Genomic DNA, 12432 nt, shown 5'->3' on the forward strand with positions numbered 1-12432 from the left:
TCAAAATACTAAATTAGAACATTTTCAAAAAAAAAAACCCTGAGTCCAGTGGAAAAACCCGCTCCGCGCCGTCAAAATCCGCGATCTAAACGGTACAAATTAGGCGAGCTTTTAATGTGTGACAATCTCAATTTTTCAGCCCGACTCATCTTCTTGACGGGTTACACAGATTGACATGACAAATTTAGACCCGTTTACCGACCCTAATCATTATCAATTTAATGGCCAAACACATAGTCAATAATATCAAATTTTTTCATGTAATCCATCCATTAAATGATTACATATATAGTTATCCAATTATGCTAAGTAATCAATCAGGATATTAGCCAATAATATTTAATTATTAATTAAGTTACAAACAAACAAAAAATTATCAATTGAAAAGAAATATGCAAAAGCAAAAGAGGAAAAATATTTAAAACACAAAAAAATATCTAAAATTATTATAAATATAATAAAAACTTTTAATTATGATAAAAATATTTAAAATATAAAAAAATATTCAAAACCCATAAAAAAGTAAAAAACAGACATACAAAATGTAAGAAATACAAACATTTAAAACTATTAAAAAGAATCATCCAAAACCTAAAAAAAAAATCAACATTATTAAAAAGAATTCTTTTGTTTCTTGATTTTGGAGAGGTAGTGGAAGTGACGGTGATCCAAAAGAAAAAGAGAGAAACGTGGAGGGAGAGGCGTGGAAGAAAAGAAAGAAGAAGAAGAGACATGGTGTAAGGAAGTGGTGCAAGGATGTGCGGCTGCTGGCGGTGGTTTTCGAACGCAGTTTGTAGTGTAATCGCGACAGTCGTTCTCGTGCACCGTTCGAAGTTGAGGATGCATGGCTGCTGGATGTGAATGACTTCTGGGCGAGAGACGTGGTGGAAGAGGAGAAAAGATGGGAAAAAGAGTGGGGGACGCGTATTTTTTTAGCGTAAAACTAATTTTTAAAAATTTAAAAACATGATTTTTTTAAAAAATTGATTACTTGGTTGCATATAAATAAGTTGGTTCTCTAGATTTTTTTTGTAGTTATCAAACTCGATTTAAATTAAAAACTTAATCATCCAATCGATCAAATAAGATTCAGTCTCTAAATTAAATTAGATCATCATTTAAATCAGTTAAACAATCAATAATTTAGTCAAATTTAATCAAACTCAATCAAAACAGGTCAAATTTGATCAAAATAAAAAAACTTAGTTAAATCTAACCAAACCCAATCCAAAGCCAAGATAAGGCTTAGCTTATCACTAAGTTAAATTGTTGTATTATACATGATTTTTTTATTTTTAAATTATATTTTTAAATTTAAAATAAATATTTTTTTATTAATTTCAATATATTTTATATTTCTATATTTATGGATTATTTAATTATAACTAAGATAATCGGTTTAACTTATAATCCTCGGTTGGGTTGGATTAGTAATCCAAGAATTTGGAGTAAATGTTTGATTAACAGTTAAGTTCTCACAAGTATGATTAAATACATTTAAGTCATTTTATCTCCCAAAGAATAAATTCTAAAAGTTCTTTTTCAATTTTTTTTGTAGTAAATGACTAAAATAGTATTTAAAAGTTCATATTACTGATAAAAATAACTTTAAAAAATATTAATAACAAATTTTTTTTAAATAATTTAAAAACATAATAAAAATAACACGAAATATAATATTGTAAGTAACAAACAAATTTTAAATTTAATAAATGACTTGTCCATTTGATTTTAATTATTGTGGAAACATTTGGATAATTATGTAGTCGGTACATAGAAAAAAAAAATCAATCTATAGGATTTTTTTTCAAAAAATTCTTTTAAAAAGTTTTGTCATTCGCAAAAAAATATTAAAAAATATTCACGTGGGGTAAAATCACTAAATTTTAAAAATAAGTATTTATTATTTTTCTAATAATGTTACAAAAAATCTCATCAAGATCTTATTTTTAAAATTTTTTAAGAATATATATTTAATATCTGATTATGTTTATCAGATTATTGTGTATTTTGAGAATTTATTTGTTATTCATATTTTTTAAGATTATTTTTGTTTTCAATATAAATTTTTGAGTATATTTTAGTAGTTTATTGTTTACCCTTTTTCTTATAATGTTCTATATCATGTATTATACCTATCATACATACTCATCACTTGAAACATTTATTTTTGAGACTAATATTCCACCTATTTTGGTTCAACTTCAATGTAGAGCTTTTTGATTAAAAAATAAAAAAAAGTTCTTCAACCAATTTATTGATAGGATGTTCATGGATTGAATCGTATCTGCAAATTCGCAGTAAATATTCGGATAGGATCCGATCCGCACCTTTTATGGATCGGATTGCAGATATTTGCTTTATATCCGCATATCTGATCCGCGAATTCGCAGATCTGCACAATAATAATTAAAAATAAATAAATATATATATGTTTGGTATTATATTTACTTGTTTGTATGTTTTATTTAGTAATTATTTTTCATATATTGTATTATTTTATTTTTGTTATTTAAAAAAAATTTGATTAAAAATATTTTAAGAATAAATAAATTTAAAAGTGTGAAAGAAATATTTTTATTGAATTTTTTACATAGAAATATGAATAAAAAGAGAAGGTTCAATTATGCTGATATATTCGATATTCGATATTCGATCGGATCCGATACTAAAATATACGGATATCATATCCGATCTGATCTGATAGAAATTGTGCGGATTTGATCGAATTTTTGACTATATCTGATCCGATCCGATCTGCGTACATCCTTAGTTACCGATGATCAGTTCTACCTTGGTTACGAGATCTATGAGCAAAACTGTGGACCATAAATACGTATTTAATAAGCTATATATTGAAAGAAAAACTTCAATTCTGCTATAAAATCCATTCAATTTTTTATTTTTATTTTTGTATAGTAAATAATTACGCGTATTAGATTTTATTTTGAGAGAAATTCTGATAATAATTAATTTATAATAGATAACCACACACAAAAAAAAAAGTGAAATATAGTTTGTTACATTTCTATATAATTTTTCATCTAAGTCCATCCAAGCTGGTCTAATACTAAAAAAATCCAATCTCATTAAATGAACCGTGAAATTCACACGCTTCAAACCCCCCGAAACGTTAACATTCATTTGCGTCTTGAATATGAAACAATGTTCCTTCTTCAACATTGAAACCGCTACTGGAGAACTTCGAATCACTCTCAAAAAATCTCAAAGCACAATCGTTTTCTCTGCGAAAACTGCTTCTACTCAGGAATCACAAGAAGATTTCGAAAGGAAGAAAAAAAAATAAATGAAAACAAGAAAAGAGGCTGTGAAAGGTATGAGAAAAACTACTATTCATTTAAAATCTTGCAATCTTGCGTTTCTTCTAGTTTCATTTTAGGTTTAGTGGATTGAGTTGCTTCGTTTAGTAGATCGACTTACTCTGATTCCATTTTTGGTGTAACTAGGGCTTGGAATGAAATATGTTCTTATTTTCTTTCTGTTCAGTGGAGTTGCTCATTTTGATTCACTTGATTATTAGTATGTTCAGTTGACTTCTTTTGCATGGAGAAATGTTATTCTTGATGATTGAATGTTTATGATGTTTTATTCAGCACATGAATGTTACTCGGTTTAGTGGAGTTGCTCATTTTGATTCACTTGATTGTTAGTGTGGTCAATTGAGTCATTGTGTATGCAAAAATATTTTTCTTGATAATTGAATGTTTATCACGTTTTATTGAGCACATGAATAGTATTATATTCATTGGAGTTACTCATTTTGATTCACTTGATTGTTAGTGTGTTCAGTTAAGTCTTTGTGCATGCAGAAATGTTTTTCTTGCTGATTGAATGTTTATCACGTTTTATTCAGCACATGAATAGTGTTCGGTTCAGTGGTTTCTTTCATTTTGATTCACTTGATTGTTAGTATGTTCAGTTGAGTTCTTGTGAATGCAGAAATATTTTTCTTGTTGATTGAATGTTTATCACATTTTATTCAGCAGATGAATAGTGTTCGGTTCAATAGTGTTGGTCATTTTGATTCACTTTATTATAGTGTGTTCAGTTGAGTTTTTTTGTATGCAAAAAGATTTTTCTTGATGATTGAATATTTATCACGTTTTATTCAGCACATGAATGGTGTTCGGTTCAATGGAGTTGGCCATTTTGATTCACTTGATTAAAATATGCATGCTTGTGCTTGTCGGTGTATTGAGTGAATTATTGACCAAATTTTTTTGTCCTTACAGCAAAAATGAAAAAGATGATGGTAACAAAAAAGGAGAAGCCGCACTATAATGTAAGCATAGGGACACATTAAATATATTTATCGCCTTTCATTTGAATAAAATCTATTTTGTATTATATATATCGTGACATTTTGTTTTGAAACCTTGTAGAAAACTCACGATTGTAGATGTCAGACAAAGGCAATAGCGAAGGTGTTCAAGGAAATGAGCCAAGGAAAGAAAGATATTATTGAAGAAATGGGCTTCGGTGTGCTGGCACATGTCTTGGAAATAAACGTCTCTCACAGCCTCTTGAGAGAATGGGTTGCTTGCTATGATGACTATGATGGTTACCTAAAAACTCTCCATGGAAAAATATACATAACACTTGGAAAGGTAGCAGTTGTGCTGGGCATAAACCACGGCGGTAATACACTTTCTACTTTCTGCTTATTTTCGGTTCTTTGGTTCCTTTACTTTTGGTTCATTTGGATATAGAAAATGAAACTGAACCTTTTTGGTTGATTTGTTGCTATTAAAATATTGTAGGAAATCATTTTCCTAAAAAAGTTGAGTACGACAGTCTAAATGAGGCAGACAAGGCGATAATTGACAGCTTCAAATATGTTACATTGGTGTCTTTGACAAAGTTTGTCCTCGAAATGAGTGTTGAAAGGGAGGAGAACCAGAAGAAATTCCGGAGGACTTTTGTCATCTTCGTACAGAAATGTTTCTTACTGCCAACGAAGGTAAGCATGGCCTCCCCCGATCTATAAGCCGCCTGCCCATCGTGTGGACAACATCCGACAATGGGATTGGGCAAATCATGTGCTAAGCTTCTTGAGGAAGGGGATAAAAAACAAGAGAAAGGGAAAGAAACTGTCCATTGACGACTGTGTGTTTGTTTTCATGATGATTTATTTCCATGAATTCAAGTTCCCTCGCTTGGATGCACCAGATGCTCCCGGACCACCGTGGGTGGCCCACTGGATAAAGAAGATGATGCTCGACTGGATTTTTAAGGAAACAACCGATACAATGGTAAATTAAACCAAAATTTCTCCCTAAAATGTCATTTCAGATGCTTCTAAAATACTCTGCCAACTAAATTAGCTTGTGTATTTAGGGACTTCTGTATAGAAAACAATTAAAGGAGGAAAAAAACAAAAGAAAATAAGGTGGAGAAGAAAACAGCTTCTTTGAAGGGGAAAGAGAAAGGAAAAAGGGAAGAAAGAAGAAAAGAAAATTGGTGTTCTGGATTCTTCTTCGGAAGAAGACACTTTTTCCAAATCCGAATCTGAGTCCGAGAAAACACCGTCAGCCAAAAAAACACGACAACAGAGGATGGTGAAAAAACAAAAAATTGTTTTGACGAATTCAGAAACAACAAGTGAATCTCAAAACTAGAGCAGTTCGACAGATTCGGAAAGCCCAACTGAATTCGAAAACCAGTAAGTTTTGGAAATGCCTATTTTTGGTTCAACACTATCTTTGTCTGATGTTCTATTTGTTTAAATTTTTTCTTATGCGCTGGTTCTTATGTACCGCAGAGAAGAAGAAGAAATTGAAAAAACAGCGACATAAAAAAAGAAAACAACCACAGAAGATGGTTGAAAAAAAAAGAAGCTTGTGCCGACGGATTCCAAGAGCACAAGTGAATCTGAAAACCAGTAAGTTTGAAAATTGATTATTTTTGGTTCAGCGCTGTAATTGTATGATGTTCATTTGGTTTGATTTTGCTTTTATTTGCTGAAAATTGTTTGTGTGTGCTTGTTAAGTAAATAATGGTTGTGATATTTGTCTCCGGTATAAATTCAATGTGTTTGTGTGTGTTGTAGAGGAAAAAAATTCGAAAAAGCACCCACAGTGAAAAAAAAAACAACCGGAGAGGGTGGCCAAAAAACAAACCAAATCAAGCAAGATTGTTCTGACAGATTCAGAGAACAAAACTGAATCTGAAAAGGAGTAAGTTTTTGGAATCATATTTTCAGTTATTGATGCTTTCATTTTAGGTTCCTTAATACTTATTTTATGATTTTTTAGAAGTGAACAAGTAAAGGATAGCACTGCCGAAAGAAGAAGACATGCATTGCAGCTGTTAAAAGAAAAAAGATCAAAGAAAAAAAATGATGGAGCTAGAAATACAAATGTTGCTCCAGATGATTTTGACCCGACAGAGGCCCGAAATGATTTCTCTGAGACGTAAGATTCGATTTATTACATCAAGTTCTTTTTTTTTTGTTTGCTAACTTTTGCTAAACCTCTTGTCACTAGATTTACTGAATAATATTGATTTTTTTTTGCTTAGACCGTCGACTATAAATTTGGACAGCGAGCCTTTACAAACTCAGATAAGCTCCACACCGTTTGTAAATGCACCGGCAAATGCTAGGTAAATTTGGTTAATTCTAGGTTTAAGTGTCGTTCATTGGATTCCAAAAATGAATTTGATGTGTTTTTAATCATCTGCTTTTAATCTTGGTTGATGATTTTATTTTGGTATATTTTTTATTAAGAAAAGTACTTTGGAACCTTGGTAAAAGTTTTTAGAAGAAAGAAAATCCATCAAAAATAGAGATCCCAAACTCCACCTATGTAAGTCGAAATATTTATGTTGGTCTTGTAGATTTAGGTAATAATTTTTTATTAATTTTTGTTTATTCAAAACATGAACGTAGTTTGGTTCAGTAGAGTTGATCATTTTCATTCACTTGATTGTTAAGTGTTCAGTAGAGTTGTTTTGCATGCAGAAATATTTTTCCAGCTATTTGAATGTTTATCACGTTTTATTCAGAATATCAATAGAGTTCGGTTCAGTGAAGTTGGTCATTTTGATTCACTTGATTAAAATATGCATGCTTTTGCTTGTCGGTGTATTGAGTGAAGTATTGACCTTTTAATTGTTAGTAGCGCTACACCTGAACCTGACCTCCAAATTATTGCAGTTCGACAAGAAACTTTGGATATGTGAGTTTTTCAATGTGCAAATTTTGGTTTCTCAGTACCTATTCTAGTTATTCAGCATTAACTTTTTCCTTGTTTACATTTCTTAGAGCTCCTATTGCGGTGTCTCATCCGAGTTCTCTTAAGGAAGAGCTAATAAATGATGACTTTACCTATGTCCCTTCTAAAAATGAACCACAAGAAGCTTCTGTTAATGAGTAAGTTGCACATAAAATTATTTCTATTCAATTTAATGGTATAGGATAATAATTTGGAGTCATTATTGAACTCTTTTCTATTTAATGCAGCAACCCTCCGAAACTACAACAGCAACTGTGCCAAGAACCTCTAGCGATAAGACAAAAGGAAGAAGAAGCACACATTGATGTGTAAGTTTTACTACTTGTTCGGATCTGGATAATTTTGGTTCATTACATTCTCTATTTGCGATTCATTAGAATCCAGAAATCAATTATTTTTTGTTTGTTATAGCTGCCCTCCGAAATCCGAAAAGCAGGCCGGCGAAGAATCTTCACCAAGGAAGGCGGAGCCATAACCTCCTTTGAATGTGTAAGTTTTAATTAATATCATTTTTATTAAATTTCATGTTATATGGTACTGCTTTTTCTTTATTTCTTGAAACTCTTGCAGTGCTGCTCATCCTAGGCAACGGGAAGATGATGCACCTTCCTTCAGCCTTAGGATAAGTCCCCCAGCATCTCAACCAAGTCCTCCTTCTCAACTGATAGTGAGTTAACTCAAAATACAGGCGGACACGGTGGTAGATGCTGGGGTGGCGACAGCATAGAAATTTGCTGATGCAACAAGTGCCGAGTCAAGCCTCACAGTCGCTGAAGGGTACAAAACTCCGGAGAAAGAGAAAGAAATCACGGAGGAGTTGATGGAGAAGTGTTATCATTGGATGACACATCTAAAACAAACCAAAGATTGTACCAACGAATATGACACCATATTTGTCTTGAAGTATGAAGCGGATTTCGAGGGGCTTAGACATCATTTCATGTCTCTAATGCCCAAACAACATGTGGAAACCACGGTAAATTTTTTGCCTATTTCGTTAACATTAATGATTTTTCTAAAGAATCTTATACCGTATATCTCATAAATTTTCTTCCTGTAGGTGGTCAATGCACATTGCAAGATTCTCAACCAAATAAAAAGTCGCCGGTTTCAGGAACAAATATATTGTGTGCTGGCAGATATTGCAGTAAGCCAAATTTTTTATTCCCTGCTGTTTGAATGTTTATCACGTTTTATTTAAAACATGAATGGAGTTCTGTTCAGTGGAGTTGGTCATGTTGATTCATTTGATTCTCAACTGTTCAGTTGAGTCCTTTTGCATGCAGAAATGTTTTTCTTGATGATTGAATATTTATCATGTTTATTCAGCACATGAATGGTGTTCAGTTCAATAGAGTTCGCCATTTTAATTCACTTCATTGTTAGTGTGTTCAGTTGAGTCTTTATGCATGCAGAAATGTTTTTCCTGTTAATTGAATGTTTATCACATTTTATTCAGCGCATGATTGGTGTTTTAATGGTTCTGATAAATAATTTGGTTCATTTGTGATTTAACTGAGGTTTGTTTTGCAGATGTTTATGTTGGGAAACCATGGCGAGAAATACATGGATCTAAACCGGATGGATGTCGACCAATATGCCCACTACCACCGTTTTCTTGACAAAAGAAAACTCGCATCGCATCCATTTGTAAGTTGTGATTTCTAAAAATTCTTTGATAATTCACTCGTTTGCTATCATTTCAAATGAAATATTCTATCATTTTCCCAAATTTCAGCTGTTTGTGCCGATTTGCAATGGAGGTCACCAGTGGTCGTGGATTGTCGATGTCCAGAAAAAGGCATTCTATGCGCTTGACCCTGTGAATAAGAAGAAAGAAGAAATACCTGGCTTGAGAATTAAACTGAACAAATTTGTTCTAAGTTATTTAAATCATACAAATTTTGTTGTAAAATTCAAATATGAGTAGAATTCGGTTCATTACAGTTGGTGATTTTACATTCGGTTTCCTTAAGTGCTTAGTTGAGTTCTATTGCATGCAGAAATGTTTCCCTTCTTGATTGAATGTTTATCACATTTTATTCAAATCATGATTGATGTTCGGTTAAGTATAATTTCTAATTTTGATTCACCTGACTGTTATGTATTCACTTGGGTTCTTTTGCATGCACAAAATATTTCTCTTGCTGATTGAATGTTTATCATAATTTATTCATAACATGAACAGAGTTCGATTCATTGTAGTTGCTAATTTTTATTCACTTTTTGTATCCCTTTCAGGAATTAATAGTTTCCCAGATGAGGGTTTACGCTGGGGCGGAGCCCTTAATTGAGGACGGAAAGGGAGAAGTAGCAGAGTATATCAGGCTGAATTGTCAACGTACAAGGTAAAAATCTTTCTCTTCTATAGTACTATTTTTAATGTGTTTTATTTTGTATACTATTAATCATATTTCACTTAATTCTTGTTTAGCTATGATTGTGCAATATATGTCATGAAATGGCTTGAAATAATTGATCCTCGAAAGATAAAAAAGATAAGAGGTATTAATATAAAGCTTAGACACAAGTAAGTAGTTTCTAAATTAATATAATTCTTTGATTTCTTATTTCAATTAGGTTAATTTCTTATGTAACTAATTCCTTTTAATTGAATTGTAGAAAGAAATTGATGCCTTCAGACGCGAATATGGTCCAAACATTCTATTGCACAAAATCAACAAAATCAGAGACCAAATGATTCGGGCATCAGAAGCAATAAGACTCCCGGAGCCATCTATTGCCCTCTCCAACCCTTTTTGTAAATTCACATATGCGGATACAGATAGTAAATAGGACACACTTTATTTAATTGATTGTAATTAATAATATATTTTTTAACTTGTTTAAAAAAGCAAACACTGCTTCTTTGAATGTATCTATGTGAATATTAATGTAAATGTTATTGGAAATCTAATCTAATGTTAATGTATATATCTGTTGGAACTGTCTAGCTGCTATTTTGTTCTAGGTTGATATTGAATAAAATCAGGACATTTATCAAACATTAAGAGCCCCAAAAAATCAAATGAACCGAAATTAATACATTGGATGGACCGAAAAAGAGCATATATCACTATTGCAGAGAGCTAATTTTTAAAAAATGTTTCCATCAGTATTCAGTTTCAGAAACACCTGAACTCTTTGACATAATAGAATAAATTGACTAGTCAATAAACAAAAAAGTGACTATTTAATAAAAAATTTCAGAAAGTTAATATCAAACACAAAAAGTGACTATTCAATAAAGACTAACATCAGTCAGAAATTAAACTTCCTATAACTCCAATGAATTGAAATTTGTTGATACATGAATGAAAATTTATGTTACATAAAACTGAAACTCCTATAAACCTCTATGGGATAATTTATATCTGGTGAATTGTAAAGGCTGGAACTTGACTGAATTGTTGATCAGCTGTCTAAAAGGTTCAACAGCAAAATAGGAAAGAAATCGTATATTAGCAAAATGTAAAAATGAATTCTTTTCCTAATTGAAAGCAAATCAATTTATCTCGCTTGGAGTTGGCTTTTTCTTTTTCTTCATGGCGTTTGAGATCTTTTTTTCCAAGTTTGATCCCAAGTCTGTTCTTCGGGTAGCCTCTTGTTCTGACACTTGGATGGCTTTGAAGGTCGTTCACATCACTCAACGTCGCTTCTTCGTGGGATAACGGACTTTTTCCTTTGCCTCTCGCTTGATATTCTTGCATCTCCGCCATGACATTGTCAAAGGCCCAGTGCAGAGTTTCGGTCAGCTCCTCGGTCTCTGACACAAATTCGCTTATATTGTGCTACCGAAACACCAAATCGTCGAATCTCTTACTTATCGACTCCAGTAGAGGCTCGTCTTAGCTGCTCCTGATATATGTAGGCCTCCTCTTTATATTCTTGCTCCAGCGTTCTAGTATGTATTTCGGTGCCACATTATTTACTCGCTCGAAGATTAAGACACTCAAGGAATGGCGGCATAATATGCCCCTTGACTTGAACAGTAGACACTGGCACTTTACCTCTCGTGATACTGCGTCGTAGATGACGAAAAACTTGTTGAATGTGGAGTTAGAAACCTGCTCTATAACTTCATATGTTGTGAACCTAGGGTGAAATGCTTTGATCTTGTGATGCAGTTCACCTTTCCTCTGAATTGTTCTTGAACTTCCTTGAACTTCTCGTGGGTACACACGTGCTGAAACTGAGCCTCTGTTGATGATTTTGTTGTGCATGGTATCATCGTGTGAAAATCTACACCATCAAATTCTCTCTCTCTTTGCTCTCTGCTTGCTAGGCAATCTTTGTTGCGTGTGATGAACTTGTTAAAAAATTCGTGCATGCTCTCGCTCCTTTGTGTGCTTCTCATCCCGACTCAAAAGAGGTGATCCAGGTAAACTGAAATATATATATATGACGATCTTCGTATAGCTTTGTAGAATGAATCGAAAACATGAGCTGGATTAAAACGAAACCTGTGTGCATTTTAACAAAAAAAGTAAAAGTATGAAAATAATTCGAATTGAAACCTCGGTTACCTGGAGCCTCTTGTTGCCTCTGAGGCCATACTTTGTGAGGAAATTGCTTCAGTTTTCTGTCGAATGCGTCTTTTGTGAACGAGTTCGAAACGACGTGGCTCATCTCTTGTTCAATTTCTTCGTGTCGCTTGTAGCCATTTAGTTTGTTTGGGATTTTCTTCATGATGTGCCAGATGCACCACCGGTGAATTGTTGTTGGCATGTGGTGGACGAAATTGTGATCACTACAACTTCGCACAACTAACCAGCAAGTGTACTGGGTCGTCCAAGTAATAAACCTTACGCGAGTAAGGGTCGATCCCACAGAGATTGTTGGTATGAAGCAAGCTATGGTCACCTTGTAAATCTCAGTCAGGCAAACTCAAATGGATATGGTGATATACGAATAAAACATAAAGATAAAGATAGAGATACTTATGTAATTCATTGGTAGGAATTTCAGATAAGCGTATGAAGATGCTTGTCCCTTCCGTCTCTCTGCTTTCCTACTGTCTTCATCCAATCCTTCCTACTCCTTTCCATGGCAAGCTTAAGCAAGGGTTTCACCGTTGTCAGTGGCTACCTCCCATCCTCTCAGTGGAAATGTTCAACGCACCCTATCACGGCACGACTATCTAGCTGTCGGTTCTCGATCATGTCGGAATAGAATC

The sequence above is a fragment of the Arachis duranensis genome, chromosome 6, assembly GCF_000817695.3.
Source record: "Arachis duranensis cultivar V14167 chromosome 6, aradu.V14167.gnm2.J7QH, whole genome shotgun sequence".
NCBI classification, from domain to species: Eukaryota; Viridiplantae; Streptophyta; class Magnoliopsida; order Fabales; family Fabaceae; genus Arachis; species Arachis duranensis.